Source organism: Lagopus leucura, unplaced genomic scaffold (genome assembly GCF_019238085.1).
Source record: "Lagopus leucura isolate 7727_CA_CO unplaced genomic scaffold, USGS_WTPT01 Super-Scaffold_100019, whole genome shotgun sequence".
In the NCBI taxonomy this organism is placed as follows: domain Eukaryota; kingdom Metazoa; phylum Chordata; class Aves; order Galliformes; family Phasianidae; genus Lagopus; species Lagopus leucura.
In genome coordinates, this window is record NW_024962273.1 from 6,475,843 (window position 1) to 6,502,761 (window position 26,919).

The window sequence follows — 26,919 nt, forward strand, 5'->3', positions numbered from 1 at the left end:
CTAATAGGAATAACAGGACCTTCTGAGACTCAAAGAAGGGCAAGGATCACAGGATTCTTAGCTCATACAAACCATGAATAATAAATCAAATGAATCACATCATTGACTTACAATCTTCCTCATGAAAAGGACTTTGCTACTTAGAGCATTCAACGAGAGAATTCCTGTCCCTCAAACTAATTTTCTTTGTTCTGTGCTTTGTGTCTCCCTAGTACACAAGGTGCTACAAACATAGGCAAATGCCACCATTTTAGCAGAAGTTCCTGGAAGGGGCTTGATGGAATGAATACAGACCTTGGGCTTCAAGGCTTCACCTGATTAAAACCAGCAAAACAACTTTTTGCAAGGCAAAAACAAAACCCTGACAATTTATCTCAAGGTACAGCTGAACTATTATGTCTGGAACAGAAGAGGGAAGCTTCCCACCCTGATGAAAATTTGCATTGTCATGAAAAGCAGACGCCCCATAGCCGAGGGGCTCTAACAGCACTTGGGCCACCAGTTCTCCATAATTACAGTCCCCAAACACTGTCCAATTAGAATGCCTATCTCAATATCCAAATCCATTCACTGAACTAATGCTGATTTGCATAAAAACCTGTTTACCTTCTTTCCACGGCTATGGATTACAGTAACTGTAAAATAATAATAATAATAATAAAGAAAAATGACAAAGGAAAAACAAAAGTAGAGAAAGCTAAAGGATGGCACTGTACTACTCCAGTCCCTTAAACCGAAGACATAAAAACAGGAAAACTGCTCAATTTCTGAGTCTCTCCTCATCAGATTCCCCAGCCAATTAGCACTGTGCAGCACACTCACCTTCTTCAGCAGCTACTCCTGATGTTCAGTGCCAAGTGGCTGCAGCAGTATTGCTGTGGTTCCAAATCAGGATAAACAAGTGACTTCTGCTGGTACTTTGGGAACAACGTGACATAAAGGAACCTTATGAATAAATAAGCCATATCAGAACCTGACTTTTTTTTCCTCCCCACTATCTATTTAATAGACTAAGTATACACTAAATTAGACCATGAAAGCATGTTTGCCACTATATCTCCATTACCACTCACCTCTCCTGCCAATAACATTGAACTAAAGCTCCCATTCTCTCATGAGACACCCAGGCAATCTTATTTAGAATCCCATCTGCTCAGAATACAAATACTGCATTTACAAAAGTCTCCAAAATACCTACCACACCGTTATAATCAACTTACCCTGTCAGTGCAGGGCACTTAATAGCAACAACACCTAAAGTGTTGTTAAAATGTGAAAGCCTACACAAGGAGGAAAACTGCTCATTAAGTTATCTTACAGGGCAGCAAAATTGGTAGATTACAGTAGAATACAATGTCAGAAACAACAAAAAAAAAATTGCAAGGATGTAAGTAAGACTGAAATTAGTAGGGCTACCAAGATGCTACACATTGACTCAAGTACAGAAGTTGATGGTATAAATCTTTTAGTATAAAAGTTACATGTAAACCTTTATACCAGCCACAAAGCTTTTAGTTGTTTTTTGTTGTTTAAATCAAGGAAAAGGATTTTGGTTGGAAGAAGATGACTTAGGACTGACAACAGCTGTCTTTATTCAAATCATTTTAGGAATCTAGAACACTTCAATATTTTGCCAGATTCTACCTCATGAAGCAGATTAAGGATTTTAGATGATCTGCACTCTGGGTTGCTGGCTGCTTCCCAAGTTTTAGGCAGTTTAGTTTCTGGACTTTAAACAACCTGATCTTCTTATATTCACTATTCAGCCACTTTGTCTTTCAGCATCTTTTCAGTTCAGGCTGTACAAGCCGGCTTCTTCCTAGTCAGCAAGATGGATTAACGACTCAGGAAAGGGAAGCATATATTATTTAATCCTTACACACTCACACAAAACAAATTCACATTCTGTCTAACAGAAAGAGGAAACAATCCGTAAACGTTAAAAAAAGCACTGAACAGTTTTCACTAAACACACTGCTTCACTTTAAATTGCTCCCTATATTCTCTCAGACAGATACAGACTAGGAGGTAGTATGGCAAGTTATCTTGTATGCAGTGAAAACACCAAAAAAAACCAACAACCTATGAAGGATTTTTTCCTATCCTTCAGTTTGGCAGACACAAGTGACTGAGTGAACTGTGGGTTTTGCAGTAAGCAGAATTTCTCACAAAGAACAGTCATTACACAGAAAGGAAGAAAGAAAAAGGTACATCACCCATTTAGACTGAAATGGGCTCAATGTCCCCAGGCTATACAGTTTCAGTAATAAACAACAAGAACAAACTAGTTCCTCCTTTTAAAAATGGTTTTCAGCCCTTCACGAAATGGTAAAACTATTTAGAAAGAACCGACATTATCTCATTGAATTGGGAGTGAAGACAGAACTCCAACAAGGAAACAACCTCAAATGCTGTCCTTCTGAGGACAAAGATTAATAGATACAGCAAGTGACATTCCCTCCACCATCTCTGCGTTTTCTACACAAGGCTGTTTGCTGAGATAAAGCACTTGCATTGTACTAAGTCAAAATTCACTCCTGTATTTAGGGATATGAGTCACACTGTTGAAAAGGCTATCATAGCATTTCATGGGGAGAAGCAACAGAGCTTGTCAGGCACACAGGGTTGTAAATTCAAGTAACACAAATCTCAAGAGCAAGCCTTCATTTTAAGAGTATTCTATTCCTGCTGTAGGCATGGAGAGAGACTGTCGTATCGAGACCTAACAAGAAGGAATCCTCCGAAGTTTCCTGACCTCGTTGCCTGGAAGAGAAACCTGCCTTCAAAAGGTGAGATCCGCGCTACACCACATCTGGAAAAGATGGAACCTACACTCCCTACATTAGCATTTAAGAAAGACTCACCCTAGATTAGCTCCTGAACACAAGGGGACATCTATCTTCCCCCGCACGTACGGAAAAGTTAAGTTCGCCACGGGGAGATGACAGAACTCGGGGCAGGCTCGGCGCGGTCTCCCGAAGCCGCCGTTCGCGCGACCGAGCGCACAGAGCGCCCCGGGCCCGCCGCGCCCTTCGCACGGGGCCGCGTCCGTGCGATCCCAGCGCACAGCGCCGACGAGCGAACCTGGAAGCGGAGCATCGTTACACCCAGCCTCTCCGCCACAGAACCTTTCGCCAAACGCTGCTAGCGACAGCGCGGCGAAGCCGGCAGGCGGGTGACAGCTTTCAGGAAACCTTTTTCTCTCCCTAAAGGCTTGCGGATCCCCGCCGTAAGCACGGACGTTCCGACGTCCGCCCGCCGCCCCGCCGGCACTTCGGCCCCGCGGCAGCCCGTCCGCGGCGGTGCCCGGGAAGGTCGTTACGCAAGGTGACGGGGACGGCCGGGCCGCGAAGGCCGAGCTCCGGCCGCTCCTCGCGCCGCTCTCCCGGCCGGGCCGGGCCGCCCGAGGGCTGCGAGGGGCGATGCGGCGCCGAGAGGCGGCCGCCGCCCCGCGCGGCCGCGGCGAAGAGGCCGAGGGAGCGGCCGCATCGCGACCGCGTCGCCGCCGCGGCCTGAGGGGACGGCGGCCCCGCACTCCGAGAGCCTCCCGCTGCGCCTCACCTCCTCCGACGCCGCCCGTGCGCCGCAGCCCCCCGCGCCGGGAGGAGCGCATCGCCCATGGTCCCTCGGCGGAGGCCGGCGCGGGCTGGGCTGGGCTATGCAGCGCCGCGCCGTGGGGGCCGGGCCACCCGAAGGCGGGCGGGCGCAGGGAGCGTCTGCAAATTGCCGGCCGCGAGCCCGAGCGAAGCGACAACCGCGCGAAGAGAAGGGCGGGAAGGAGCGCGGCCGGCGGGCCGGAAGCGCTTGCGAGAGGTTGAGAGGCAGGCAGGGAGCGCGTGCAAAGCGCGAGCGCGTCGCTGTTGAGAGCCGTTAACGGTCGTAACGGTCGCCCCTCAGGCAGCCCTCACGGCGCGGCGGCCCGAGGCGGGTTCGTCAGTTCAGTTAGGGCTTTTCTGTAAGCGCTGCGCCGTAGCGCGGATCGCAGCGCGCGTCTTTAAAGCGCGTTCCTTAGAGCTCTTTTAAACGATAGCAGAAACGGAGCTCAGGGAGCTGTCGGGGCCGAGGACGCCGCTGTATTTTTAATCACAGGACGCCCACGCTGCGCGAGCGGCGAGACGGGATGTCTGCGGCGCGGGGCAGCGGCGGGCGGAGGGCGACACCTGGTGGGCGGCAGCGCCTCCCGCTGAGCGACGGGTCCGGCCGAGATCGGTTGTGGTTTAACCGCAACCCCGGTAAGGAAAAGAAGGATTAGTACAGACTGGAGTAAGCCCGTATCCGCGTCCTTTACAGCTATCTTCACGTGCCGTAGAACCCTAGTTCGCCTTTGTTCTATTGCTGTCTACCTGAGTCAAGTGGCCCTCCCTCCTGCTTGTAAGCTTCCCTCTGGCACTGGATGGCCCCAGTGAGGTCTCCCTGGAGCTTTTCCTTCTCCAGGCTGAAGAAGCCCTACCCTTCTCAGCTGGCCTTCGTAGAAGTGCTCCAGCCCTCTGAGTGTCCTCGTGGCCTCCCCTAGACCCACTCCAGCAGCTCCACATCTCTCTTGTGCTGGGGGCCCCAGGCCTGGATGCAGCATTCCAGATGGGGCCTCAAAAGGTTGAAACAAAGGGGGATGATGCCCTCCCTTGCCCTGCAGCCACCCCTCTCATAACTGAGCTCAGAATGGATTTGGTGTTCTATGCTGCAAGCACGCATTGCTGGCTCGGAATTATCATAAAATGGTTACACCCACCCCCCAGTAAATGGATAAATAAAATCTAGTAAGCTAGAATGGTTTTGGCAACAGTTCCTCCAGATCTTGGGCTCGGGTTGAAAGCAGCCTTAAAGGTTATCTAGTATATCTTTGCTAGTGCTCAGTGCTATTCATTTTGGGATTCTCCCCAAGACAAAAGTTCATAATGCACATAGCATGCGCTGAAAGACACTTGTTTGCACCACAAACATCCTACAGTGTGGCCATGCAGGTCAGTCTCCCTTTTCACCCAGCAATATGCTGTGTTCCTGGCTCTAGGTTCTTTCTGTTACTTAATGAGAGGCTGGGGATTTGAACATCTTACAAGGCTTCCTGTGATCAAAGTCTTGGGCCTCTTTCTGTGTAAAATGAGTAATTTTTTGAAAGAGCCACTGTGATTTGCAGTGTTTGTGGAACAGGCTCTGGTAACAAGGAAACAAAGTAAGTGAAACAATGCTGTCTACTGCACTTCAGTTCTTTTCTGTTTATATTAGGATTATAATTTAGGATGCTCATACAAAACAGCTAAACTCACCTTGTATTCACTTTGGGGTTTGATATTGTCCATTATTGAAATATACGCAGAAAACAAGGAGAACTCCTCCCCAAGACAACAGTAAATCTGACTAGCTAATAGTTTTCTAACCAAAGGATACCAACCAGATCCTCTATACAGCATTAAGAAGTTACACTGTACATTTTGCAGTAATTACATCTGACACAGCTGAATAAAAAATCAAGCACAGGTGAGCAAAACAATTGCCTTAATTAAGTGAGAACGAGGTAAGGTAGCAGGCTCTCTATTCCTTCCCTAGTAAAAGAAGGGGTTCTTAGAGTGTAGGAAGCAAAAGACCAAGAGGGAAAAAAATATTGAGGAAAATATTAAGAGAATCTGAGAATAAGTTGATACTTACTTGTTTGTTCCTCACTTCAGCATTTAACAAGTGAGGCAATAGTTATTCAGATTTAGCTTCCTTAGGCCTATTTTATACTCAGTGTAAAACTTGCAACAAAGCCTTCACCAATGTGCTTACTCATTCTCTGCATAAAAGACTGTGGGTGGTGAAATCACCAGGTGAGCCTGATTAGAGCCATTATGAGCAATTATTGCAATCAGGGCTCTAATGCTGGCATCTCATTTTGCCTGTTTGCCTTGTAGAGTCACAAGTTCTCTTTAGCTTCAGGATGTTGTATGCTAAACCTGTTACCTTTATGCATAGAGAGAAATTTAGTAGAATGCAGTACAAGTGCTTCTGATGGGCACTTACCTGATCTGCAAGCTGCTGGGAAACGTGCTTCTACCATGCAATGCTGTGTGTATTCCTGGGTGTAACCTAATGTTGATCTGCAGTGCATGCAGACAAATGCATCCTACGAGCCAACCTTTGGCAACTGAAGAAAGTACTGGTAGGTCTGTTGGATGTGTGAGAGCACCTAAGCGTTGTGAAAGGCATAGTTGTTAATGGAGGTCTTTCATTTTATTTGGAGGTCGCTCATAGTAGCGAGGAAAACATGTTCTGATTCAGGTATTCTACGTAGCAATGGTGATACTGTTTTTCTGCTTTGTTTTGTGTTTGAGAATTGGAGGTACAGCTGTGCTCAGAGTTACGTCATGTTATCTCTCACCTACCTATTTTTCAGCCCTACTTGTTTGAATAATGTAATACTCTAATATGGGCAAACATGTCTAGAAAAGAAAAGGATACGTGTTGTAAGAGTTTGTGATTATTTATAGGTAACATTACATAAAGCCTTCTTTAGGAAGTGTGTGTAAGCTGTGTTTCAATTTAACTTGTAACAGTGCATAACAAAATTACAATATGTGTACTTTATCTTAGCATTTAGTTTGCCTTTTCTAACAGCAAAATCTAAAATGAAATATATGTTATTAGAGAAAATATGCATGTAAAAATCTTTCTGTATAGAAATAATTGGCATCAAAATTCCTGCCTTTGTTCCTGTTGAAAGCTTTCAGTTGTCTCAGGTAGATTGACACAATGTTACGTCATCTTATGCTTCTGGGATGAACACAGCAATGAAACACTTGAAATCAGAACTAGAGGGAATTTATGTTATCATCTGCATCTCCTTTGACTTCCTGTTGCCTGGTCTCTAGAAGGTCTCCATACCTTCTCTGTAGGGTTTCTTACCCTCTTTCATAAACCTCCCAGAGTCTGAACAAAGGGTTGGTAGTTGGATTTGCAGACATTAAGGGGACTCTCTGCTGTTAGGCCAGATACTCTGTTATTAGTGTTGAAAGTGACTTCAACAGCGTGAAAAAGAATAAGAGTAGAAAGAAGAAGGAAAAAGTACTTGAGACAAAAAGAAAATAAGAGACCTTCCTGAGAAGCATCTTTGTCTCTTTATTGTCAAACACAACAGTGCCTTGTAGCCACAAGCCACAACATATGCTTTTAAAGGTTTCTTCTGTTTGAGGTCTCCCTCAGCTTAATTGATACAAAGGAATTTACCATAAAATCCAGCCTCAATGAGCAGAAAACATATGTGGTCTTATTCAAAGGATATATCCTGGTGGGGTTTTTTTGTCTGAGTGTAATTTGCTCAGGATATTCACTGTCTCATGATATTTTTTGAATATTGGACATGACTATTTTAAAAGGTGTTGTAAACTCTGCTCAGCATGAAATATCAAGCCCATTATTATTTGACTCTTGCCTTTGAGGATTTAATTGTGCCTTGTTTATAGATATAACAACTGAGTTATACAGTTTTGTCACCAAAAAATTGATATTCCAACAGATCTTCCCATCACCAGAGACATTATAAATATAAATTGTATCTGAACAAATATTTCTAATAACTTTGAATTAAGGTATCACACTGGAATTAAATCATTGCTTTTAGTTACTAAAATAGTGATTTCCAGGAGGTATTGATGTGTGCAAGTAGTATATTAAGCAGCTCAGTTTCTCCAGGATAATTATTTGGTGTTTACTTTTTTCCACAGTTTATGTTGGCATTTCAGTGCAAAGTGACATCAAATGGGAAAAATGTCATGGGTACAGTGTAAATCTGATAGATCTAATTCCCCAGATCTTATTCTTTATGGTAGTTAGTAAGAATGGTCATATTTTACACCCACCTCCCACAGGTTTGAATGTCTTCTCAAGGCAGAAGTGATAATCTGCGTTCTCATATGAAGGCAAGCTGAGTGGTGTATTTCAGGAATTTCATTGGACCTGGAGGAACTAAAGATGTCACTGAGGAAATAAGTTACTGACCATTGAAGGAGATCTACTAGGGAGACTTTGTGACAGATATGTGATGAGGGCACAGAATGAGTAAGACCCAGGAAGAACAAAGGCAGTAAGAACATAATAGAAGATTTGGATGGGTTATTTGTATTGATATTCACTACTGAGGATGTCATTCTGGGAGTTTCTGGTCCAGTATAATAATTGTGGAACAATTGTCTCAAACTGAAAAAAGTAATTCTTAGATTGAATTAATAAAGTAAATAGTGCCAGGGCTAGGTGGTGTTTTAAAGGAATTGAGGCAGGGAATTTCTGAGCAATGATCTCTGGTATGTTGCCTACTTGGTCTCTTTTCTAATTATCAGAGGCTCCAATTTCATAGAGGACCATTTTAGCTCTGACAATTAGAAAAGTATGGCTTAGTCTGACTTCTGTCCTTGATGAATTGGTTAGCAGTATAGAAATGTTGTGTGTATGTGTATTTATAATAAAATCAGTCCTCTCCGGAGATAAACAATATGCTCACAGGTTTGTTGGCTTTTTAAGAAGTCTGTAACTATTTCTCTGACGTGGATAGTGCTCCTTGTTCAGATGTAAGCTAACTTTTTAACAAAATCTTGAACCAAATTCAAGTGACTTAAAGAAATCGAATCTCCATCAGATGTATCTTTTGAAGCTTAAAAGAGTGGGGTAGGAAAAAAAACCCAGTGGAAAACAAAAGCAGAATTATGAATGTAGGATTTTTTTAATTTTTTGCAGTGGAGGAAGTTTATCTTTGGAATCTCTCAGGACTTTGTTTTGTTCCTTTACTTTTCAGCATATTTGTAAATAACCTGAAAAGGGAAGGAATATTGGTGTGACAACCCAAAGTGATATAAAATTGCTAAGGATAGTAAAGCCTAAAGCTGATAGCGAAATGTTGCAGAAGGGTACAGAGATACTATGTTACAAGTAAATGGAGCAGCACGTATAATTCAGTGTTGACACTGCTTTGGATGATAAATGAAAAATTACACAGTGACAACCTATATAACTACAGGGATGTTTGATGTCACTAATCAGGAATGAAATTATGAGACTATTTTCATAGACTCTTCAAAATATCAACTCAGTATTCAGGTGATAAAAAAGAACGTTGGGAATTATTTAGAAATAAGAGAAGATCTGTGAAAGCCATGAAACGTTCCTGTGTTCGTTCAGATCCATGGCGCGCTGATTTGATTCCCTCAGCAGTTTTCTTTCTGTGCCTCAAGGAAGTCACAGGAATGGATGCTGTGACTGACCAGAGACTTTGAATTGCATCATATGAGAAGAGACTAAGCTAGATGGGAAGCTAAATGAGAACAGACTGAGCTAAGAAACTAGGGGAGAGGAGAAGCAGAGAGCGGTGATAGATATTAAATTAAACAATACAATAAAATCACAAATCAGACAAACATGAATGAGACAGGATTGTTCAGTATTCTTCACTGCATAAGAACCTGTGATACTCAATAAATTCTGAACAGTGGATTTCAAGCAAACAAAACATATTTTGCATGGACAATAATTTTAAGTTACACTGTGGAGTCTACAGGATTTTTGGGATGCCGAAAATACAAATGATTTCAAAAAATGGGTTTAATATTTCAAGGATAAGAGCTCCTTTACCCGCTGCTAATTTGCTAATGACTTCAAAGAAGCCTGTAACACTCCGACTGCTGGTAAACTGGGAAGATATTCCCAGGGAGGAATCATTCTGTTTCTTATGCTGCTCATCGAAGGGTCTCCTTGTGCTCATTCTTTGAGGTGCTGAGCAGACAGACCTTCCTTTGGCTCAATGCAGCTGCTATTATGTTCTTATTTTCTCACTCTGCCAGGGAAGCGCTGCTTTGCCGTGTGGTCTGGCTGCCTCACCTGAAAAGAAATGATCTTCAGATCATTACCAAAATGAAATTTAGAAGTTAATTGTTTTTCAGCTTTAAACTAGTTAAATTTTATCTGTATTTCTTACTCAAAGCGAAGATTAGAAACCCAATTAATTTTCAGTCTGTTTTCATTAGGGTACTAATTGGGATTTCTGCATTCTACCTTTTACAGTATTAAAAGGTAAAACGTAATGTGTGTAGTAAGCAACTTATTTCCTACACATTTCCAGGACTTTTTGCCAATTTCACAGTCTGGATAGTGCTGTTGTACATCAGTTTTTTAAAGAGGTCTTGTGCTTTATAATATTAATTGTTCATTTAAAACTCCAGGTGTTTACAGATTCAGAAGTATTTCTTGAAATTTCACTCTTTTCTGCTGCTGGATGCATTGTTGCACAGGAGTGAAGAAAGCACATCATGCAGGCAGTTACTGAAATTGGTATCTCAGATGTTCAGGTGACATTTCATGTACAGGAACTGTTAAATCTGGCTTTTAAAAATAGATTAAGTTTACATTCTATCTTAGAAAGGAACTGCTGTCTCTGTTTTGTTCATTAAAAGTTTGAGTGTGGGAGGTATTGATTTAGTAGATGCTAACATGGAGTCTGCTCTAGAAAGCTTTAAAGAGGACTGATTCTAGAACTTCATAAAGAAACTGCTTTCAACACAAATGGGGATGGGTGCAACTTCTGTTATTAGAAACAGACTGACATTTAGATCAACAGGTTTCAATATTCTTATCAGCTGTCCAAAAGAAATAATTTTTTGTAGGATCCCAATTGACTGTAATGTGGCCTTTGGTCAAAATCCTGGAGTATTTCTAAGCTCTGTGCAATTGTTTACAGTAGATCATATCTGTTAATTATGAAATGGGCAATAAAGTCGGGATTCTTGACTGGAGAACTGCTGCGTGTGAGAGTTTACCTGTAGAATTTCTTCTACTGAAGTGGTCTTGTACTTATCATTCATTTTAATGCGAAAGTCTAAAAGGTTGAGAGTCCTGCAGTTGATTAATTCCAGGGTGATGTTGTATTTATAGTTACTTTTATTACTAGAATTAATAATAAAATAATTCAAGGTGGTTAAAATCTGGGCAGTGGTGGTATGCTTGTGGTGTTTGGCAGTAAATGAAAGCATTTATGGAGCTGAGTTTTGTAGATTACCCTGAGTGGTAAACCTTAGCAGTTAATGTCTCAGCTTGACAATGTCAATCTGATATTGGTGAGAATCTTTTAGATGCTTGCATTTCTGTGGAATGCTGATGTTTTGCAATCCAAAGTCCCACCAAGTTTGTGCAACAGAGAATATAGATACAATCTTCTGGGCATTGCAGTAGTCTTGGAGGAATGGTCATCCAACTGGAATGTCAGAGAGCTTTGTGTCTCCTCATTTGCTTATTAAATAGTTCTGGGAATTGAGAGCCTATAGCAGGATTCCCACTATAAAGAGAGAAAAAGCACCAGTATTTTTATGACTTTCTGATAGTGATGCTTGACTGTGTAAAGGTTAGCCTAATATCAACATTTGCTTCATGTGCTTAGAATTGAAAAAACACAGTGGAGTTCTTAAATTGGCTCTTGCAAGAATTTAGTAAATTAGAAATGTCTTTGCTATTTATTAGCAGAAATATCACATCTCCTCTGTCCAACCACTGCTTTACAGCTTTCATCTTCTGCTTCCAAACCTTGTTATTTTAACGTATTTTTTTCTGAGGCTGAAGATCTTTTAAGAAAGGTTTTTTTTATTATTATTATTTTTTTTTTTTTTGCAAATATGTAGTAAGTGTACTTTATGGAAATGGGCTATGCTGACTGCAAGGAATCTTAAATTCACCAGGCAGACTGCTATCTCTGAGATGCTTTCCTGGAACCAGGAATGTTTCTTGCACTGCAATTAAAAAAAATAATGCAATGTAAAGGTATTTTGAAATTGGTTAGAACTCAAAACTGAATGAGTTTTATTTGCTTTTTGGCTCACAAAAGAGTTAATTGCTTAACTCATCAAATACGTAGTACTAACAGAAAAGGTTTCATACAGGTAGGGAAAATTCTTATTTAAGTAACTAGTTCTGACTTCATCTTACAAGAAGAAGACTCAATATCTAATAAGTTTCTATTTTCTAACTCTTCTTAAAGTCTTTGACTTTATCTTCCAACTTCATTGAGTCATTCCAAAAAACTTCTGTGTTCTGTCTTCAGCTTTCTCTTTTGCTGTTGCTAGAATTTGCCACCTTCGGAAGAAATTCTGTGTTGTATATGGCTGATAAATCCAGTTTTCAGTGAAAGAATTTACAGTGTAGCTTAACTTTTTAACATAATAACATCCCAGACAATTCAAGACTTCATAAATGTGATAAGAAAACACCTGCAATTGGAAAGAAGCTGGGAAGGTGTTGCATTGATCTTACTGCAGCTTGTCCACTTTAATGGACATCGCTTCTATATAGAAAATATACAGAAAATGGGCAAATGTAGATGTTTTTGTATAATTCAAGTGCTATGTGAAATAGGAAATGCAGAAATAGGCTTGTATCTTTTTTTCCTCCATTTTCTTAGTCTTTACCATTATTACACAAAAATCAAAAGTGACAAACAAAACTCAAGGGGATTCTAGTTCCCATGATACTCTGGTCTTTGACTTGTACTAATTCCCACAGGTAGGAGAAGCATTTAGATGTACTGGTTATCCCTGGAGTTAAATCCAAATATTGAGCAGATCAAGCTTTTGAGTTTTCTAGCATGGCTGAGAGCCTGAAATTGTAATGTATTCCTGATCAGGTCCCTGGCTGCAAATGACTCTACTCTCTGGTTTCCTTAGGTATTCTAGAACATAATTCTCATAGGAGCAGGGTACTGAACAAGCATGAGATACAAGGAAAGATTGGGTAGATTCATCCAAAAGAACAGGACTGAATAACAGCTGGATTTATAGCTGGAATAATATTTCAACACCCAATTTTAAAATATCTTTTGTTTGTTACTAGAGAAAGATCACTGGGCTTTTTAGTTCCCCAGAGAAGCTGGGGAAAGATGACTGGGAGTTTTGGTTCATCACCCACTGGCCCTTAGCAGACTCATAGTCAAGTGAAAATCATTTCAATCTTAGCAAGTAGGGAAGTATGTTCTATGAATCACTGTTAATCTACTGCTTGTTATCACATTTTGTATGTTTAGATTACCTATGTAGTTTAAGGAGAGTGGTTTACAACTTTCCTGTAGTTTATCTGGCTAAATAATACAAAACTTGTGGTTCTTTAAAAGTCATTAAAATTTAGGGTTATTAGTAAGTGACAGAGGTGAAATTTGATCAGAGAGATGCAGTTTGAAGAGACATCATTTGTTTATAAATATTACAGGGAGATGTATCAATGAGGTATAAGATACCAGAATGAAAGAAAGATTTTGCGTATGCTGGCGATTTACTACTGGTCATCAACTAAAATGTAGCAGTTTGAGTTTCATCAGTATGTCAGATCAGATGGATAAAACATTTGTCAGTAAATCTGATCTTCCCCTTTCCTGCTGAAGCTGGGGCTGAAAAGCAAGGATGGCATCGATAGCGTGGTGGCTACCAAACCTCTCCATCAGCTCAGGCAGGGGTAGCTGCAGATGGCTGTGGAAGGCATAAAGCCTACACTGCTCTTCCTTTATAAAGGACGTGGAGAGCAACCACAGATCTAGCCCGTAGGCTTAAATTCTTCTCTATTCTTCTCTATAATGCTGATTTGCTGTAGAGAATTTAAACCAGTCTTTTCTGACACCATACACACAACTCTTAGTTGTGTATGTATCAACATTGCTAGATTTTAATATCACTGAAAATGTCCCATGTAATCTCCTCTGGCAAAGAATGAGAACAGCTGCTGAAATACAGACTAATTTCACAGCAAACTGTAGACAAACAATGCACTCTTGTAAGTACAGAAGTCTGTGGATGCTTTCCTTTCAGGTGGCATTTTTGTTTTAGAGACACATACATATCACAGAGAAGCCAATGATCATCGTGTTAAAAATGTTTGTTTGCTTTCCTGAAAGTTTTGTGAATTAATTTCTGTACCTACTCCTAGATGTATTCATTTATATGTGCTTAGATTCAAAATGTCAGATTTTTTTAATTCTTCTTTTTCTATTACTCACATGTACAGACTTAAAACATAAATAGAGAAGAACAATCAGGGCTGTCCTGTTACAAATGTGGAATCGCCTTCTCCCACGTAGTGATGTTTTGTTTTTATCAGTTCTGAAGCATTTTCCGAATTCCTACACTTTATTGAGCTTAGTGTATTTATCTAACAGCTCTATTTTCATCATTCTTTCATTTTTTTAAAAAAAGTTCAGCTTCATATGATTTCATTTGTTCCCATTTACAGAACTCAAAACAATCTGCTGTATTTTTCTGTCTTCCAAATGTTTTGGGAAATAACATGCTGTAGTATAAATTACAAAGCTGAAAGCCTTCAATGGGCTGCTAATTTGCCCCTGAAAACACACTTGTTTTTAATTTCTTAGTCTATACAACCGACTTTTTTCTAGCTCTTTTCTGGATATTTTCTTTTTTTTTTTTTTTTTTTTTTTTCCCTTATTCTGCTCCTCTTCCTTTCCACTGTTGACATCCAAATGTGGCCAGGGGTAACAGCTGATTCTTTTCACAGGAAAAGACGTCAGACTTTGGATAAAAATAAGGTTCCCAAAGAATGGAAATATGAAAACCCATTAATAGAAATGAAATCTGAACTCGCAGTCATCTGACTCACATCTCAATTATTTTTGGTAAAGTTACAGAGTTCAGATGTTTTGCTGATCTCTGTGGGACTTTAGGCATAATCTACTAGAAATTATAAAGAGTAATTGCAAAGTAGACTGGAAACTGCATAAAGTGAGTTTTTCCAAGCTTAGCAGATTGAGTAGTAGAGCCAAAAATGCTGGAATCATAGAATAATGGGATTATAGGCTTTGATGCATTCCAGTAATACATTACTGCTACCCTTTTGGACAGTCTTTCTCAGGGGAGCAATTACTGACATGAAAATACCACTAGGAAGTGGGAATGAAAGCAATATGAATGGTAACTGTCATTAAAGGCTAGCATTCAGAGTTTACTGCAGGACTGCAAATAAATCTGGGTTACAAACTCTATGGCAATTCTGAATGACTTCTGACATACGATGCTAAAACTTGTTTTGGTCTCGTGAGTCATACGTGAATCTGAGATCACTGGGCTGCTTGTGTGAAAGCTTAAAGTTTATACCATCAGACCCAACTTTTCCTTTGTTTCAGTCTTAATTTTGAAAACCGTTTTACTGTTAATCTTGCGTTTTCATCTAATTCTTTTTTTTGACCAGATTAAATTTTGAGTCTCTTAGCTGTGACAGTGTCCTGTTGAGTATCAGTCATAAGGAAAAAGTGTGTTATACACAACATAGGAAACTATTTGAAAGATAATAGCATCTTTCACTGCTGGGTATTATTTGATTGCCTAAGTGGGAAAGAAATGTTGGCCTTGTGGGTATCATGGAGTAATTGCTTATTGCATTAGGCAGACTTGCACTTTCCTTTGAGATACAGTAAAGACAGAATGTCAGTCTTGATGGACCAGGAGGCTGATCTGCCATGACAACTCTTTCTGTTCTGGTACATGTGACCTGTCAGTGGCTATAGTGGGAGGATAAGAAATGAATCTATTGGTGACTGAAGGCTAAGGCAAGTGGAAAGAGATTTCTGAAGGAACAGTTTTCCTTTGTCAGAATGCAGGGAACAACCATTGTGGAAGTGGAGCAATGAGTGACAACCAGTTATTAGGGACAATTTACCAGAACTACTAGAGTTGGGTTATTTATTTCCTTAACTATATAGGAAGCCCTGCTATATGAAATAAATATGACAGCTATTTTAGGGAGACAAAACTTCTACTAAGAAGCTATTTGGGGTTGAGGTAATTTACCAATGAGCTGTAGTTGTACAATTGATAACAATTTTCTTTACTTCACTGAAAATGCTTCTAGAATACAGGGGAAAAAAAAGATTGACTGGTCTTAATATTGTATTATTTGAGAAAAATGCATTTAGCAAGCATGGAAACTGTTCATGTAGGTAGAGTCTGGTGGACATGGGTGCTTATCTCTGGTGAGAAATGTGATGGGCATTTGTAAAAGGAATAATTGCATAAATGTACACATAGATGACTTCTTGAAGAGCCCAGTTCTGTGAGATACTAAATGCTGTAAGGTCCTGTCAACCCTCAGCAAGGACTCCGTAGGATTTACATCGGTGGTATTGTCTGATAAAAATAAATATTTTGTGTAAGTCTCCCACTCCAAACAAAAGCAAAAGACTCCATACCTTTCTTGGGTGCATTATTTCTTGTTTAGGTTAAATGTCAGTGGGAAGTTCTTCACTATGAGATAGGTGAGGTGGAACAGCCTGCCCAGAGAGGCTGTGGGTGCCCTCTCCCTGGAGGTGTTCTAGGCCAGGTTGGATGGGCTCTGGGCAGCCTGGTCTAGTATTAAATGGGCAGGTTGGCAGCCCTGCATGTGGTGGGAGGTGTTGGAGCTCCATGATCCTTGAGATCCCTGCCAAGCCATTCTGTGATTTTTTTCACACTACCTGGTAGTGTGGAGTCAGATTCAATTCCAGCATTTCAAATTAAGCAAATTAAATAAACAAAAAGCTCATAATTGTTATGCTACTTGTTATACCACTGCTATACCTGATTTTACTTTTGAAGTCAATAATTTTAACTGTGAATAGAGCAGAATTAATCTAACATCAGGTACTGCATCAGATATCACGTTTCTTAACAGCTTTAGCTTGTGTTATCTCCCCTGATTTGAGGAAAGAAAATGGAGTCTTCAACAAGAATAAATGTCTGAAGAAAACATTGCAGATACAAATACTGGTGAGAAGTGATTCTTATTTAACACTTCAGTTTTACTCACTTTTCAGAAAGCCAAAAATGTTCTAATTTATCACAAGAGATTTCCACCAGATACCCCCTGTTGCTGTGACAGTTCATTTCCTTTTGCACTTCAGTTGCTTCAGTCAAATAACTCATACTTTGTCCTGTCATGTCCAACCACAGCTTCACTGATTCATAAACAGAACATGCAGTTGCCTGTTCTGGGAAAGCTTATGTGCCAGAAATGATGCTTAAGAAGGAAGATTTGTTTTCAACTTGTTCTAGCACATATTTGGCATGATTAAGAAAAAAAATAAGATGAAGAATATTATGATTTTCTTTCCAAGCGTGTACATTTGAAGTTGTATTAAATGAGGCAGTTCTACAGTATTTACTTCAAAGTGAATGTTTTTACACATAAATGATACAGGTGCTTGGATAATATCTAACAGGTACCATCAAGGAATCTGAGCTGTTTTCTCTTATTCTTTCTAGGTTTTTACATAACAAAAAAGTCTTTTCATATATTACTAGAACTCTTTATTAATCTTTTTTATCACATTACCTCAATGCAGTAAAACCACTGTTACAGAAGTAAATGTTTGTGGTGTATTTTTGCTTGGATTTGGGATAATAGGAATGCTTGTATGAGGCTGAATACTGATGTAGTTTGGATTCTAGAATAATGGAATATGATGCTTACCTCTTGACCTGAAGCTATATATGTGACCTTTATTAAATCAGTTTGATCCTGGCCCAGCAAAAAGCAGTGAGAAAAAAAGTGCAGTGAGAAACAATATTTGTGTTCTTGAAGTCCTGTCTTTTAGGCATTCCTCTCATGGGCATTACCTGCACGATGCCTTTGTTCCTCTCTTCCTCTTACCTTAGTTTTTTGTAGGTTAGACGTGATAGCCAGAAGAGTTTTCAACATGTGTGAAGTATCTAACACAGCACAGTTGTTGGCTTCAAGGAAGTGCTATTACACACCCTGCTCATTGTATTCTCATTGACCTTAATGTGAATGTCTGCATGAATAATTGAGCTTTGCATGTGAATTCACATAGATAGAAAAATGATACTGCCCTGGGAAAAATGAATGGGTCCTCCTTTCTTTCTGCATATGCCTTCTTCATTGTGGGAGTTTTGCTCCCTTAGTGTTGCTTTTTCTTCTCTGACTTCAGTGACAATGAGCTTATTCTTTTTCCCGGATATCTGATGCAACCAATGACAATAGAAGTCAAATGATGACATGTAGAATTCTATCAGAAGCCACAGGAAACAATTCCTTGAGCTCTCCATTGGCTTGAACAACTGTATAAATGACTTGCCAAAAGACATCTAATTAACTGCTTTAAATGTGAAATCATCTACAGCAGTAGTGTCTTGTTGTGATCCTGCTTCATTATCTCAACAAATACATTGTTTTAGTGCTTTATTGTGTTAAGGATGTATGTGCAGTTCAGACCATCATAAACCTGATGATATCAATTAAAGAACTAGTGAATAGGTTGTTTGAATACATACCATAAAATTTTATATGCTATGAAGTATTTTTTTTATGAAAGTGAAAGAAAACAGACAAATCAAGCAGCGCAATTCTGTTCCCAGCTCTGTTAAGAAAAGAGGTGGTCCAAAATGTCATTGAAATGCTGACAGTTCATGTTTACAAATTTCAATTCTGTTTGAGGTTTCAATTTTTTAATGTGCTTTTACACAAAGCTTCCCCTTTTAATGCCGTCTACTGTGCATAAACATCTATACGTATAGAATAGCTTTGTATGATATAAGAAACTCTCTACTCAATCACTATGTTTACAAGTACAGCTTAGTGACAGCATTTGCTGGGTCAGAATTTCTGTTTTCCTGCAGTTGTCTCTTTGGGGCAGGATGTGTCGTTACCAAGGAGAAAGGAAGTAGCTTCCAGGAAACAGCCACTGCTTCAAAGAAATCTGCAGTGCTGAGAACAGCAGATCTAAACACTGCTTTCTTCTCAATACAGGTGGAGAATTCTCATCTTACAGTCATTTTCAGCAGTCCTTTCCATGTGAAGAAAACTGGTATTTTTGTGGTTTGGGTTCTGGCACTATCTTGTGAGAAAAGCAGTATTTACAGTATAAGAGAAGTGTACGAATGCCATTGCTGCAGACCTGGAAGAAGCTTGAGAAAGGGCATGTTAGCATAATATAAACTTACCTGTTAGATAATTTTAAAATTGGTACTAATGTGGGATTATAAACATACTTGGGAACTGGTCTAGAGGACCACGATTATTATTACTGGGAGGTTATGCTTCTGGAGGAGGAATAATAATAAAGACTCCTCAGTTGAGATGTTAACAAATCTTACTTCATATTCTTGCTAATAACTAAATGGTAAAATGATGCCTCAAAGATAGAAGAGATTGCACTCCCCAAAGGGACTCATGAATGTATGAGAAGAGCTATTCTACCTTACCTGTAAAAACTGTCAATTTAGTGATATAGAACACAATATCTGCGCCAGATGCAACAAGAATGTCTGCTATAAACTGGGAGATTACCTGTCCACAATGAAAGTAACAGGGGAGGTTCAATTACTAGTAGCAAAACGACTGAGCTGACTCCACGAAGCAGCCATGGAAAGAAATTTCTTTGAATTGGGTGGGTAGAAATGAGGATTCATGTATTTTTCCTACAAGATACAGATACTGTATACTGTTATCTCTGTATGCAGTTGCTTTTGTTTAAAAAAAAATATGTAAGAAATATAAGGAATATGAGACAAAAAACTACAAGGACAAGCAGTCTATGATGAAGTCTTTTTGTCCTAAGAAAGGAGGAACAGTATAATTTTGTTTGTTTAGCCTAACAAAGCCAAGTCTTAGAGGAAATAAAGTTAATACAGATGTATCTGTAGAAAAATAGTAGGGAGGGAAAACAACCTTCTTCCCCACAAATAATTAAATGTGAGGATAAATTGGGTCAGTGGCCTTTAGGCAGGAAATCAGAAACATCTAAATGTTAGGTTTGAGGTTCCACAATGTTCTTCCAGGAAAAATACTGAGTAAAATTTCTTTCTCCCCTGCTGGTTTTGGGGAAGTTGTTTAATCAGGCTATGAAGGCGTTCTGTGATGTAGCTGGCTAAAGCAGGGAATGAATTCATTAATTTGGGAAGTCCATCTTCTGATGACCAGAGGCAGGTATGCACACTGCCAGCTGTAGGGAAGGTATTTCTACTATTTCACAGAGCAGTGTCATGCTGTCAACATTTTATCTGTAATGAAAACACTCATCTCTCAGAGATCTAAGACATGGCAGTTTCAGTATTCGGTTTTCCACCACTGGGAAGTGTGCCCTATGGAAACTTCTCAGAGTCTAAATACTCTGTCATTTCTCATTTTTACATTTTTTTTTCCTGAACATTTTGGCATTTTCACTCTGTAAGAGACAGAGATGCACAGTGGAAGATGTGAAGTCCATATTACCAAGAAGTTAACTGCAGCTTTCCCAGTTAGTATTGTAGTCACAGTTTTCCTTGGAAGTTTTCCTTAAAAGGCACAAAACTTTTTTTTTTTTTTCTTTTTATGTAGAAGTCTCTTCCCTCTATCATCACTACTTGGTAAAGTTCTGAAAGGAGCATATACTTAAATAGAGGCATTAACATAAAGGTACTTAAAACTCCAAGGTGACTAAATACAGATGCTCTTGGCTTACTGTCTTATGTCTGCTTACTTAATTTGGTTCTTCTTGCCTTTAAGACATCTTTGGCATGAGAAGGAGGATTCCAGAACCGATAGCACGTCTGGAGTAAAGTCTTAGTCAAGTAGCACTTTGAATATACGTAGAAATTATCTTCAGTTACATAAAGGAATCAGGGAAAGCTTAGGAGTAACAAGGCAAAGAAATGATGTTCATTGTTTGTCCTTTCTGCTCACTATTAAAGTCAGCTCTTTGCTTCCTCCTTTTTTCCCTCTCTATTAAGGTTAGCTAGGCAGATTGTGATGTAAACGTTTTTTATTAAGATGCTTGTGAGAGTTTTCATGAGTTTATGTCTGAGGAACATAGAAGGTGTCTTTGCAGGTCCTTGTCGTGAGAATCTGCGATTCTTCATTTGCTGTTTTCCTCTGTCAGGCTACCGTGTATGACAAGAAACAATTCTTCTGCTCTTTATTGAAGTTGCACTTATGGATGTCAGTGACTTGTCACCCACTGGGGTAACTTACTCTTTAGATTAAGTTGCTGATGGCAACTTTGAGTCTAGAAAGGTTTTCCTAATATATATTTCCTAATTATATATTTTAATGAGTAGTTTAATAAAGTTTTAGTTTTAATAAAGTGGTGTACTTTTGCAAGGGGTGAAAGAACCCTTATACAGACAGGTGAAGTTTTTAAAAATACAAGCTTTACTGTTAAGTAAAAAAATACAGTGGCTGTAATCATGAAACACATCGCTAAACAAACAAAAATGGACTTGTAAGCAGGTCTTTGGAAGGTCGTAACTCAAGTTACATTTATTATTCATATCATAATAAAAGCTGAAATCTGCATTTGGAGATAAATATTTCATTGTGCTAAGCTCTGCACAAGATTCTGTCTCTCAACCACATTTTAATCTAATGAGAAAAAGCATGCAACATATGCAACAAAGAAACAATGGGATTTCACTGTAACAATGAGCAAATTGATATCATAGCTTCAGGATTGCGAAGACAATATGGCAGCACTGAGATTTGAATTTCAATACTTCAGGATGTTGTCTGTCCTGCTGGTAATGTATCTTTATTTTACAGGGACTAAACAAAATGATGGGCAGGTGCAAACATGTTGGGTGTTTTCAAACATTGCCTGCAGAATCCCTGTTCCTTTTAGTTTGGGTTTCTTAGACAAAGTTCCCATGTATTGGCTTTGTTTACACTTGATATTTAGCAGTCACTTAGATGAGTTTTCTGTCTTTTTGAATCTTTCTTATATCTGAGAGCAGGTAATGCAGAGAGATGTCATGATCTCTTGACTTGAGTGGCTAAAAACTGCCACTGGTGTAATCTGGCAGTCAAATAATTTAATTCCTGTCAGTCATTTTGTGGCCTGCTGGATGTTAAAGCACATGGAAAAATAAGAATGAAAGGAGATAAAAGCTCTCATGTCATTTCTGGTTGGTTGTTTCTATTCCTTTCAGCTGCTGCTCTGAGTACCTTAATATTCAGTCTAGGCAGCAGAGACTTGTAATCTTGGATACATCACAATGGAAGACTAATGATGTACATGAAGCATAGGATATCACCAAGTGTGTATTCTGTCTGCGTCTATTAATATAGGGAAAAAAAATATGGAGAAGCAAAATGCTGTCTCAGTTTTGCCTGGGAAAGGCAAAACTTCTGCTTTGGGAAAGGTGTGTCAGTAACCTGATCTTTGTTTCTCTTAGTGGACTCGGGACAAAATTGAAATTGTCAAGCCTACTAAAACACAGTAGTCTGCCTAGTCTGTAGGCCTATGTGAGTAGCTGAAATATTTCTATCTGAGTAAACAAAACTGCAGTTTTACTGTCCTGTTAGTAGTAGTGGTGGCTTGGGAAGGGTAGGTTCAGTTCACAGTACCATTTGGTATCAGGGCATTCCTTCTATTGATGGCAGAGGAGGCAGAGATTACTTGAGCAGGAAAATGAACTCCTCTCTTAATTGCTGCACTTAGTGTTTCTCTGGGGCACTTAGCACTAGAAAGTTCAAGCTATAATCCAGGAAATGCAGGGATATAAATAAATCCCTAGAGAAAAGTTTTGTTACTATTGTCTGCAAACTGCACTATTATCCATAAATGGAGGCAGCAGATGGAGGATGCGTGGCTGAAATGCTTTGTTTTAGTGCCATTTATGCCTATTTTTTTTTCCAAATTCTTGTAGTGATAATTTCAAGGAGCGACTATGAATGTGTCAGCAATTACAGATATGGATTTCACTGGGTTGAGAAGTGATGTTAAACACTGATCACCTGGCTATCAGGTGTTTACAGTCTGAGACAGTGATGATGTAAAGATTTTTTTCTTAAAGCAGGACATGAGCATAGCTGATACAAGAGCATGATATTAACTACTCAAATGGCCATAGCACCTCTCCAAATTCCCACTTCAGGAGCTCTTGCTTCAGTTCACATAGCTACGTATTTAACTGGCTGTTGTTAATTAGATCAGTAACTGTGCTTTTTCACTGTTTTTTTTTTTTTGAAGGAGAGGCATAACCACTGCCTCCAGAAAGTTTATTTTGCTGCACTGATGCTGCAATTTTTTTTTGACTTATCAAAACATCTGTGGCTTCAGCACCTGCAGGCTGTCACTGATTGGTGTCATGAAATACACAGGAGTGATAACATCAGACCTTTTTTTGTTTCTAATTTGGAAGCAGAGCTCATGTACTTGCACACGTCCTCTAATGTTTATACCTTCTCACAGCTATAGAAGTTTTCAGTTATGTCAGACATGCTGGTTTATGTAGGATTGGCATGAAGCCTTTTGAGTACAGTCTTTTGCAACCATTTCCAGCTTGTTTGTTGTTCCCTTGTAACAAACAGAAAACAGAGCAAACAATTTCCAAGTACTCTAAATGTAGCAAGGCCATCTGTTGTCTACAGAAACTATCCTAGTGAGAGTGATGTTTTTTTCTCTTATGTATCCTGAAACTAGCACATGCTTACATTTCTTTTTTTTTTTTTTCATCTTATTTACTTATTTAAAATCTCAAGTGACTTCTAATACCTGTATTTTCATTTTGAATATACGTAAAATGTCACTTCTGAGGGTCATTATTGCTGCATCTAAAAAAGGATATAGAGGCTGGGTAAGTGGGCTATGGAAAGGGGAGAACAAGATCAGTGTCACTACTCTGGTTTGTGAAACACTCTAGACTCTGTTTCTTATCTGCCTCACTTCTGGTACAATGTCACTGGGCAGAAGCTGAGGAGACAGAATGCACAGTACTTTATTTTGAGTTAATGGGCTGGTGGAATCTAAAACTGCATCATAATTAATATTTTTCTTTTCAGAAGCATCAATTACTCACAGCTTAGTCACTCCTCGGGAAAAGAGGAAGAGAAATGGACTCAATTTATGGGAAGCTTCTATATGCAACTACCATGAACAGGAAATGAACAGAACGTCTGCTAGCAAAAAGGCATCTTGGCTAACTTCTGGATCACAATGACTGTAACCCCATACAGAACTGATTTCCCCAATACATCTGAAAAGGAAACTTGAGAAGGAAGAGGAGTAGGTGCATGATTTTTGGGCCAAATGTCACAGAACACTGTTGATAAGAGACTTGGTAAAAATTTTAGACATCCTGTCATCCTGAAGGCAATGAAATATCAATGAGGATCGAGCAGTAGAAGCTGTGGCTGGAGAGGAAAAAGAGTTGTTCATTCAAAGCCCTAAGATATCTTTGCTATTAAAATTCAGCACACTTTCAGAAAACAGACTGAAGGAAGAATCAAGTACAGTTTTATGACCTCGTAAATTTTACCAGTCTCTTTTAAGCTCTACATTATTATTCACTTTTCAAAGACAGTCTATGGCATTACAGACTATCAAAGGAGATGTCTGGAAAAGTAAGCTTTGAGAACCAATTACTAGAAAGTGTTACTACAAAATGCTTTTATCAGATAACTTATCAAGATTCCAAAACAGGAATTGATTCAGAGAGGATCAGAATATCTTTACCACAACATTTACTGATGATGAATCACCTGTCAGAAGTCCTTGGGGAAAACCTCTGTACCTAAAATTGGTACACACGTCTGAGTACTAAGATGCCTGTGGCTCAACTTGGCAGAAAACTGCGTACTTATAATGCTGCAACTTCTGAATAAGTTGGGGTAAGTAATACATAGCTGTACGCCCTGGAGTTCCAGGTAGTCTGAATAACATCTTGTACTATACACAGCAGCAAATGTCTCTAAATGAACTTTGTGGTATCTTTCTGTTTCTCTTTTTTGGGGGGAGTGGAGGAGTAAAGTACTGCTTGGTGGATTATTACAGGATAAGATTTTACTTTGGTTTTTTTAATCACTTTATTTTTGTATACATGCTTTGCTATAATGCTTGCTTTGAACAGAAAATTTCTTTTCCACCTCAGACCCCGCTTAGTTGGCCCTGTAGAAGCCTTAAAGTCTGGGAAACAGGGTGTTGTTCAGTATTGCAAGCAGTACTTGTCATAAGTGGACTTATTTAAAGGAATGCTTGCCTTCTCTAAGGGTGCTTGGTCTCTGAAATCAACTAATCTCCCCTACAATATCCAAAGCTTGATCCTTCTGACTCATGGTGATCAATCCTTAGCTCTCATGTATGTCACGCTGATCTCTGAAGTTGGTATTGTAAGTCAGCCAAATGTAACCTGTAGAAGAAAGTTCGTAATAGTAAGAAGAGTGAGGTAAGAGTATGTATGAGTGAGGACGTATGTGTTGTGGGAATAGAATCAAAGAAATTAAGTGATATCCATTCCCCTGTAATGACAAGCAAATTGTGCGTGACTCAGAAGCTACTTTCCAGTCCTTTCCATATTCACAACTTAGATGGCAGCTGTTATCTTTTATTAAAAAAAAATAGGCATAAGTTTATATATTTTTTTTAGTACTGACACATAAACAACAATTGTAATAGCAACTTAGCCAGATGTGTATAGACAGTGCAGGCTGCAGTGACTGACAAAAGGATTAACTGAAGCAAGAAAAGAGGCTGGGAGGAAAGAATATGCAAATTAGGATTTTTGGTCCAGTTCTTCTGTATCTAAAAGCCACTAACAATCCTTTTGGTAGTGTGTACTGATGGGGCACGGAGGGAAGGAACACGCTGAGGTTGGCTCAAGTACTGTACTGTCTGTAAAGCCATACAGCACTGGTTGTTGGGAGGGTGCTGTGAGCTCCCCTGGAAACAGAGCTAAGGCCCTTGGAATGCTCCTAGGTGAGCGTGACTCAGTTTGTGGCCAGTGTGATGCTTTTATCTTGCTTACCGCTGCTTCCCTGGAGGAGACAGGGAGCAGCTGTTTCAGGGCTGAAGGTAGCCCACATGGCTGAATCAGCCATCCTGTGCCTGCCACAGACAGGCAGCAGTGTCTGCTGCTGCTTCTAAAGGCTTTTGAGTGCCAGACTTCTCACTGTGGCAGAAACAGGGGAATTCATTTGGCATTTGCTGCTAGGAAGGTTGGGGAGGTGTGGTGGGTTGAGGGTGGAAGTGGATTTAGTGGGGCTCAGACAGGCATGTCTGTGGCTAAGGTGGTAAGAGAAGTGCCATTTTTCCCAAAGCCTGAGTTGGGCCACACTAGTTTTGAAGGCTAAACTCCTCTTTGCAGTGTCAAGTATGCTTGAGGCGATGTTGTCATTGTCCTCTTCTCACATCACATGGGCCTGCAGGATTAACAATCCATAATAGTAAGAAGCAACTCCAGGAGGTAAGTCTTGAAAGAACTTTGAGTTCACATGATCACTACTTAAGGCCATGGACTCAGCCCTCATGCACAATCTTCATGAAAACAGGGGAAAAAAAAGATTTGACTCCCTGCTTTTTCCTTTCCTACAGTGTGGCTAGGCTGGGAGAATCGGCTGCTAGAATGGCTTCTAGAAGGAAGAATTTACTTGTCATTCAGAGATCTCTCCATTGGCTTCTGGGAATCCTCTTTTGTTTTTCTGCTTTCCTACATTTGTAATTGCTAAATGCTAGACTGTAAGAGGAGGCTGTTACACTAAGAACTGAATTTGGATTATTCATTGTGGATTTAACAATTTCTTTTGGAAGCCATGCATCTCCTGAAGCTATAGACTGTGGTAGATAATAATTAATTAAAAAATATGAATCCAAGACAAATATTTCTCTTTCCATTTGCAGTCCTGAATGGAAAACTAAAAATACAAATAGAAGATACTGTTTTCCATTTACAGACAGGACAGTATAATTTATTCTTTGTTTGTTTGTTTTAATGTTAGGTTCTTATTTGATTCAATTATTTAGATTTTGTGTATTAATATTCTCCAGATATTTCTAAGCCTTTCAGCAAAGGGTTTGATTGCAGGTCAGTTTTAATAAGGGCTCTGAATGTTACAAACAATAAGCTTGGGCAGTGGTTGTATGAAAAATACAAAGCCCACCATCTAACTTTTATATAGTTTTTTTTGTGTGATCAACCCTAAGCCTTTGCTGTATGCTTATATCTGCACAGA

The 26,919-nt window shown here is 39.6% G+C and overlaps 1 protein-coding gene and 1 long non-coding RNA gene across 4 annotated transcripts in view; one reads left to right on the forward strand and one right to left on the reverse strand.

The window, feature by feature from the left end:
* MGAT5 (alpha-1,6-mannosylglycoprotein 6-beta-N-acetylglucosaminyltransferase) overlaps positions 1-3,641 on the reverse strand; it is a 113,525-nt gene extending 109,884 nt beyond the window's left edge. For 2 of the 3 annotated variants that reach the window (XM_042877676.1, XM_042877674.1), the window contains exon 1: positions 3,562-3,638. The gene's annotated coding sequence lies outside the window, so the exon portion shown is untranslated. Of the gene's footprint in view, positions 1-3,561 lie in introns of all 3 variants that reach the window. The other variant, XM_042877675.1, reaches the window with a different exon arrangement.
* Positions 3,642-5,889: 2,248 nt separating this feature from the next.
* On the forward strand, positions 5,890-26,588 carry LOC122183675. The gene is made up of 3 exons (XR_006180329.1): positions 5,890-6,136; positions 23,755-24,582; positions 26,282-26,588. It is a non-coding gene; the product is annotated as an uncharacterized LOC122183675 (long non-coding RNA).
* The last annotated feature ends 331 nt before the right edge of the window (positions 26,589-26,919 follow it).